Source organism: Elephantulus edwardii, unplaced genomic scaffold (genome assembly GCF_000299155.1).
Source record: "Elephantulus edwardii isolate Elephantulus edwardi_28Jun2011 unplaced genomic scaffold, EleEdw1.0 scaffold00001, whole genome shotgun sequence".
Lineage (NCBI taxonomy): Eukaryota > Metazoa > Chordata > Mammalia > Macroscelidea > Macroscelididae > Elephantulus > Elephantulus edwardii.
In genome coordinates this window covers 46,908,891-46,915,768 of record NW_006399751.1, presented here as the reverse complement: position 1 = coordinate 46,915,768, position 6,878 = coordinate 46,908,891, and the positions used below count along the sequence as shown (strand labels likewise).

Here is a 6,878-nt window from a genome sequence, read left to right as displayed (position 1 = left end):
AAATCCTTGCCTCCAAGGAACATCCTGTTTTCACCCTCTCTGGGACAAACCTGCTTGTTTCCCTAGCAGTCCATGGTATATTCAATACTCTTTTCAAGTACTACTACTCAGAGGCATCAATGCTCCTTCTATCATCTTTAGTTATTGTCCAGCTTTCTGATGTATAGCATGTAATTGTAATTGCAAAAACCAGGACCTGTATCAGGTTCTCCTTAGTCTCCAGACTGACATCACTGTTCTTCAATCCTCTGGAAAGATCCCTGGCAGCTAACTTCCCCCTATGCAATTAATCTTTTGATTTCCTGTCTGCTGGTACCAAGAGTGTTGATTGTGGAGCCAAGCAAACTGGAGATATTAACAATCTCAAACTCTTCACCATCTATTATGATGCTGTCAATTGGCCCACTGGTGAGAATCTTTGTTTTCTTGATGCTGATCTTCAGTCCATATTGAAGGTTGCTGATCTTGACCTTCTGCAGCAAATGCCTCAGGTCCTCCTCAGCTTCAGCAAGCAGGGTTGTGGAATCTGCATAACACAGGTTGTTGATAAGTCTTCCTCCAATCCTGATTCCACATTTCTCCTCATAGACCCCAGCCTCCCATATTATCTGTTCTGCAGAGATTGAAAAGGTATAGAGACAGGATGCATTCCTGGCATACATCTTTTCTGATTTTGAACCAAACAGTCTTTTCTTGCTCTGGTCTGACGACTGCCTCCTAGTCCAAGTATAGGTTTCACATAAGAACAATCAAGGAGTCTGAGATTCCCATTCTTCTCAGAGTCAGCCACAGTTTGTTGTGATCCACATAGTCAAATGCCTTTGCATAGTCAATAAAACACAGATAGACATTCCTCTGGTACTCTCTGCTGGAGACTGAATTATAGAATTCTGTACAATCAATGATTTATTTCCTGCAAATACCTTTTAAAAGGAACATAAACTCAGATTATACACTTGGATTTCACCTGATAGTATGCACAGGAATCAGCTAGATTATATCTGTGGAAAGAATCCCTGGAGAAGCTCAATATTAGCTGTGAAAACTAAGCCAGGTGCTGATTGAGGAATAGACCACCAACTACTCATATGCAACTTCAAACTAAAGCTAAAGAAAGTTAAATCAAATCCACAGGAACCAAAATTTGGCTTTGATTCTATTCCATCTGAATTTCAAAACCAACTTAGGAACAGGTATGAGGCCTTGAACACTAATGAGCAAAGACCAGATGAGCTGTGGGAGGATATCAAGATATCCAGGAAGAATGCAAGGGGTCAGTACAATGACAGAAGAGGAAGAAAAGACCAAGATGGATGTCTAAAGAGTCTCTGAATATCGTACTAGAACTCTGTGAAGCCAAAGCAAAGGGAAGAAATAAAGTTGAGGAGCTGGACAGATTTATTTATTAGGTTAGGCTATTTCAGAGGTTTAGGGCCATTGGGAGGATAATTCGCGGCTTAGAGGTAAGGAGTTGCACTGCCAACACAAAGGCAGATGATTTGAACCCAGCACCTGTTCAGGAGAAAATGTCCTATGACTTTTACAGCCTCGGAAACCTCGCTGGTGGGTCAGGTATGGGGTCAGTTCTGGTTTGATGACATGTAACAACAGACCATTGAAAACTTTTCCCCATACAAGGTAAGGAATATTGACTCTTCTATATACTGCCACCTAAGGTGTGCCTCATTCAGACCATGGTCTTTTTCAATCACTTACTATCTTGCCAAGAGCTGGACAATGAATAAGGACGACAGAAGAAAAAATGATACCTCTGAATTGTGATGTTGGAGAAGAGTACCGAACATTCATTCCCTGGACAACCAAAAAACCAGACAGATTATGTCTTGGGGAAGGTACAGACAGATTGTTTCCTAGAGGCAAGGATGATGAAGCTTTGTCTCACATACTTAGGGACTGTTACTAGGAGAGACTATTCCTTGGAGAGAGGTATCATGCTTGGAAAGGTGGGTGGACAGCGAAGGAGAGAAAGGCCCTCAACTAGGCAGGTTGATACAGTGAGTAGCAATGCCCTAGAGTGTGTCAGAGATTGTGAGGATGGCACAAGATAGGGCAGGGTTCAGATCTGTTGCTCATCGGGTGTGTGGTATTTGACTTGACATATTTGAGTTGATGACACCTAACAACAACAGGCTGCCATAAGAATGCTCCTAAGGAGCAAAGATGTTGTGAATGTTATAACGAGGGACCCGCCCTTAGAGCTGGACATTATGCTTTGAAAAGTGCAAGGTCAGTAAAGCTGAGGAAGATCCTTAGGAGATGAGCTGACATAGTACCAGCAACAAACCACAGCAGAAATTATGAGAATAGCACAGGATTAGGGAGGGTTTCGTTGTTATACACAGAGTCACCATGAAATAGAGTTCACTTGACAGCACCTAACAACAAAATTAATGGTGATGTGTCCTGGTCAAGTTTCTTAACGAAAACACTCTTTTTCCTCAAACTTTTATAACAGTTCAGACAAGAGCAAATTAGTTTTCCATACCACAATTTAGATACACTCTGCGTTCTGACATTGGTTGTAATGTCACCAGAATCTTGAAGGAAAGCTTCGGAATGGGAAAACTGCAAAAGTCGTGCACACTACATGTACCAGCGTGCCTTGTGGCCGCCAGAGACCACAACTCCCAGAATGCATTGCTCGCGGCATGCACTTTGCCCTTCGCGCTGGGGTTTGTAGTTTTCACGAGTAGAGTCCCGTCTATGTGTACAGTGGGCGGTGGTTGCTTTTTTGTCTGATGACCGTAGAAGTAGTCTTTCAGCTGTTCCAAAGCGGAAACACATATCCCCTGGGCCGATTCTATTCTTTGTTCCATTTATCGGCTTCTGTTTCACACCAGGTAAGTCGCAGAGGAGCTTCAATTCTCGGCAGCATGGTTTAATCCTATCCCTCTGGGCGCGATGACGTTTTGGGAAACATGTTTGTCCCGAAGCTCTCGCCGTAGCAGCCGCCGCCCATCCCTCTTTGTGTGCACCGGGAAGCCGCGGAGCTGGTGGTGGCGACAGTTGGCAATAGGGGCGAAAGCGAATTAAGCTACCGGGAAGTTTGAGGCCAGCGGACTCTTCCTCGTCCGCCACCTGACGGGTGGGTTGAATGTTCTTCCCTGAAGGCCTCCTGCTCACTGAGCCTCTTGTCAGGACTCGGAGGGCGGCTTGGCTGTTCCTGCTGACAGCGCCTGCTGGTCCAGTTTGCTGAGAGGAGAGGCTGGGAGGATCGGGTGCGGTGACTCAGGCCGGCGGCGGGAGGGGCGCCCTGTCTTTCCCTCCCGGAGCCTCCGGAGGCGGCCTGCGGAGCCTCGAGGCTTGTCCGGCGACACTGGCACCCCCCGCCCCCCGATCCTTCTCCGCGCGCCCTCTTGGCCTTGACCTCCGGGGGGAAAGTGGCTCCTCTTCGCCTTGCTTTGTTTTAGAAATGAAGTCATGAGCAGAGTTGACAGCTTTTTCTCTCACCCTGTGTTTGTTGAAAAGTACCATTAGGAGGAGGCTGTCCCATTAGGCACAAAACTCCAGAGACTTTCTTTACAGTTTTTTAAGATAGTGGACATGCCAATCATGTAGCCTCGGCTTCTGGAGATGACAGGGCCTGTCAGCGCCTTAGCCAGTTATATTTTGTTATAGGACTTTGACAAAAATTATACTTAACATTTATTATAACAGTTGGTATTGGCATATCTATTTCTCACTTGGTACCAAACAAAAAAGTAGTCTCTTTGCATAGCAGAACGAGTTATGTATGGAAGTTCTCTGCTAATATGAAGTGATGTATACAAAGTCGCAAAGTATAAACACATCTCTTGTTTTCACTTTTGGGTTTTTTTCCCAAATCTTGATTGCTGTGCATATACTTAAGGAGTCTGCATGACATCCTTACACATTTGAAAATTGTCAACTTGTACATCAATCTGTATGAAACATTGTAACTAAAATTTCCTGTGTGCATTTATAATTCAGTGGATTTTCCTCCTTGTCTAATTGTTTTTCTGTTTAATTGTGATTTTTAAGAGACTCTTCTTTACTAGTTTTCCAGAGCTTATTCTGTATTTCCTAGTGAAAAGTATTCAGTTTCGCGGTTGTAGATGTTACAGTAGATTATGTAATCAATCAATAATGTGGAGGTGACGGTTTCCAGGCTTCTTATCCATTATGCTCAATCCCTGCTGTTTTTTATGTAAAAAATTAATTCATCATTTCTTCTAAAAGTGAAGATGAAGACATGTTTCTGTAATTGTTTTCTGAGGCTCTATTTGTAATCCTATCTTAACCATTATTCATTTAGCCGTTTTCAGCCGCTTTTAATGTTTAGGGGACTGGGTGCTGCTATGCATAACTAATATAGTTTCTCTTTGAAGTAGATGACTGTCTAGTAGGACATTTCAAGAGTGTTCACAGTACAAGAAGTAGCATAGAAAGTATTGTTACATACCGTTGAATAGAAATTGACTCATAGCTGACCTTAAAATAAGTTTTTATTGGCTGATTGACCATCTTTCTTTCATGGACCAGCTGGTAAACTTGAACTGTTTGCCTTTGGGCTGGCAGCTCAGGTGTAAATAAGGTGTCATCACAGAGAAAGAAAAGCTCATGTAATTACATGCTTAACAGTGGAATTGGGGGGGAGGGGTTGTTGGATTGTTGTTTTTTGGGTTTTTTTTTTTTTTTTTTTTTCTTCTTAACCTTACTACTTACCTGTTACTTTTAGAATTTATAGAATTTCAGTGATACTATTGTTTTCAGAATAGCACTAGATGTAATCTCTGTCATATAGTCTAGTTCTTAATATCCATCCATGTCCTCTGGGTTTTTATTCCTTTTTTATTTTTAATTAATTTTAGTGAAAGTTTACATAGACTTAGGGTTTCCAGTCATTCATTGTTGCACTTTTCTCCCTATCCACCCTCTTCCCCCCAATTCACTTTTCTTCTTGAAAAGAGAAAAACTCTTTCATTGTTATGCAATCCCTACCCCCCCCCCCCCCCCACACACACCCAAGTCCACTCCACTGTGCAGCCTTCATTCTGGACCCCTGTCATGACAATAATACCCAGGCATATATCCCTTTTAAACAGTTCTCTCCCTCATCTGTTTCAATGCAGTATACATCATTCCTCCCCTTCTTCTCTGTCTTCCCTCAACCACGATGTCAGTCCTGTTTTACAAGAGTGGCCCTATGTATTATTTGTCCTTTGTGACTGAGATATTTCACTCCATATAAGGTCCTCTAGGGTCATCCATTTTGCATAATATTTCATGAGTTCCTTGTTTTTCAATGCTGCATAGTATTCCATTGTGTGAATATACCAGAGCTTCTCTATCCAATCGTTTGTTGATGGGCACTTAGGCTTTTTCCAACTCTTTGCTATTGTGAACAAAGCCGCAATGAACATGGGTGTGCATATATCTGCTTGGGTGGTGGTTATGGTTTCTTTAAGGTAAATGCCCAATAGTGGAATTGCTGGGTCAAATGGTATTTCTATTTCCAACATTTTGAGAAAGTGCTACACTTCCTTCCATAGTGGTCGCTCTATATTATACTCCAACCAGCAGTGAATTAGGGTTAAAATCTCTTCACAGCCTGGCCAGCGTTTGTTGTTTGCCACTCTTAAATTTTGCTATTTGTACTGGGGTGAGATGATATCTCATAGTTGTTTTGATTTGCATCTCTCTTAGAACATTTCTTCATGTGTTTGTTTGCCATCTGAATGTCTTCTTTGGTGAAGTGTCTGTTCATATCCTGTGCCCATTTTTCAATTGAATTATTTACCTTTATCTTGTTGTGATGCTCAAGTATTTTATAAATTCTAGATTTAAGTCCCTTGTCTGACATGTGATTACCAAATATTTTTTCCCCAATCTGTGGCTTCCCTTTTTACCCTGTTGGAGAAATTTTTGGATGTGCATAAGGATTTGATTCTTAGAAGGTTCCATTCATCTATGTTATCCTCTCCTGGTTGTAGATTTTCCAGGATGCTTGGAAGACTGTTTATGTTGTGGATTAGGACTTCTGGAGTTCTTCCAAGCTTTTCTGTAATGAAGTTTATAGTCCTTCGTTTTAGTCCTAAGTCCATGATCCACCTTGAGTTGATTTTTGTGTGTGGAGTGAGGTGTGGATCTTGCTTGAGTTTTCTGCAGGTAGTTTTTCCAATTTTGCCAGCACCATTTGTTAAAAAAGCTGTTGTTTCCCCACTTGACTGATTTCATCTCCTTGTAAAAAATCAATTGACCATAGGTTGTTGTTGTTTGTTGTTATGTGCCATCGAGTCGCTTGTGACTCATAGCAACCCTATATACAACAGCTCTAAACTCTGCTCTGTCCTGTGCCAATCCAGTTGCCTCCGACACACTCATCCCAATTGCCCCAGTCACCGAATCAGTCCATCTCCCAGAGGGCCTTCCCCTCCTGCGCCCGCCCTCCACCCTCCCAGGCATGATGTCCCTCTCTAAGGACCGGTCTCTCCTTACAACATGACCAAAGTGTGTCAGACGAAGCCTCAGAATCCTTGCCTCCAAGGAGCAGCCAGGTTTAACCCTCTCTAGGATGAATCAGTTTGTTCTCTTAGCAGTCCATGGCACCTTCAGCACTCTTTTCCAACACCAAAGCTCAAATGCATCAATTCTCTTTCTATCCTCCTTGGTCATTGTCCAGCTCTCTGATGCATAAAAAGTGATTGCAAAGACCATGGCCTGTACCAGACGCACCTTTGTCTCCAGAGACACACCGTTGCTGCTCTTGAGTACTTTAGAGAGGTCCCTAACAGTAGACTTTCCCATCGCAATACGACTTTTAATTTCCTGGCTGCTGGTACCAAGAGTGTTGATTGTGAAGCCAAGCAAACTAAAGCTGTGAACAATCTCAATCT

General features: G+C 42.6%; 1 protein-coding gene across 2 annotated transcripts in view; it reads left to right on the top strand.

The window, feature by feature from the left end:
* Positions 1-2,912: 2,912 nt before the first annotated feature.
* The window catches only part of DYNC1I2 (dynein, cytoplasmic 1, intermediate chain 2), a 73,559-nt gene continuing 69,593 nt past the window's right edge, over positions 2,913-6,878 (top strand). For both annotated transcript variants that reach the window (XM_006878843.1, XM_006878840.1), the window contains exon 1: positions 2,913-3,106. The gene's annotated coding sequence lies outside the window, so the exon portion shown is untranslated. The remainder of the gene's footprint in view (positions 3,107-6,878) is intronic.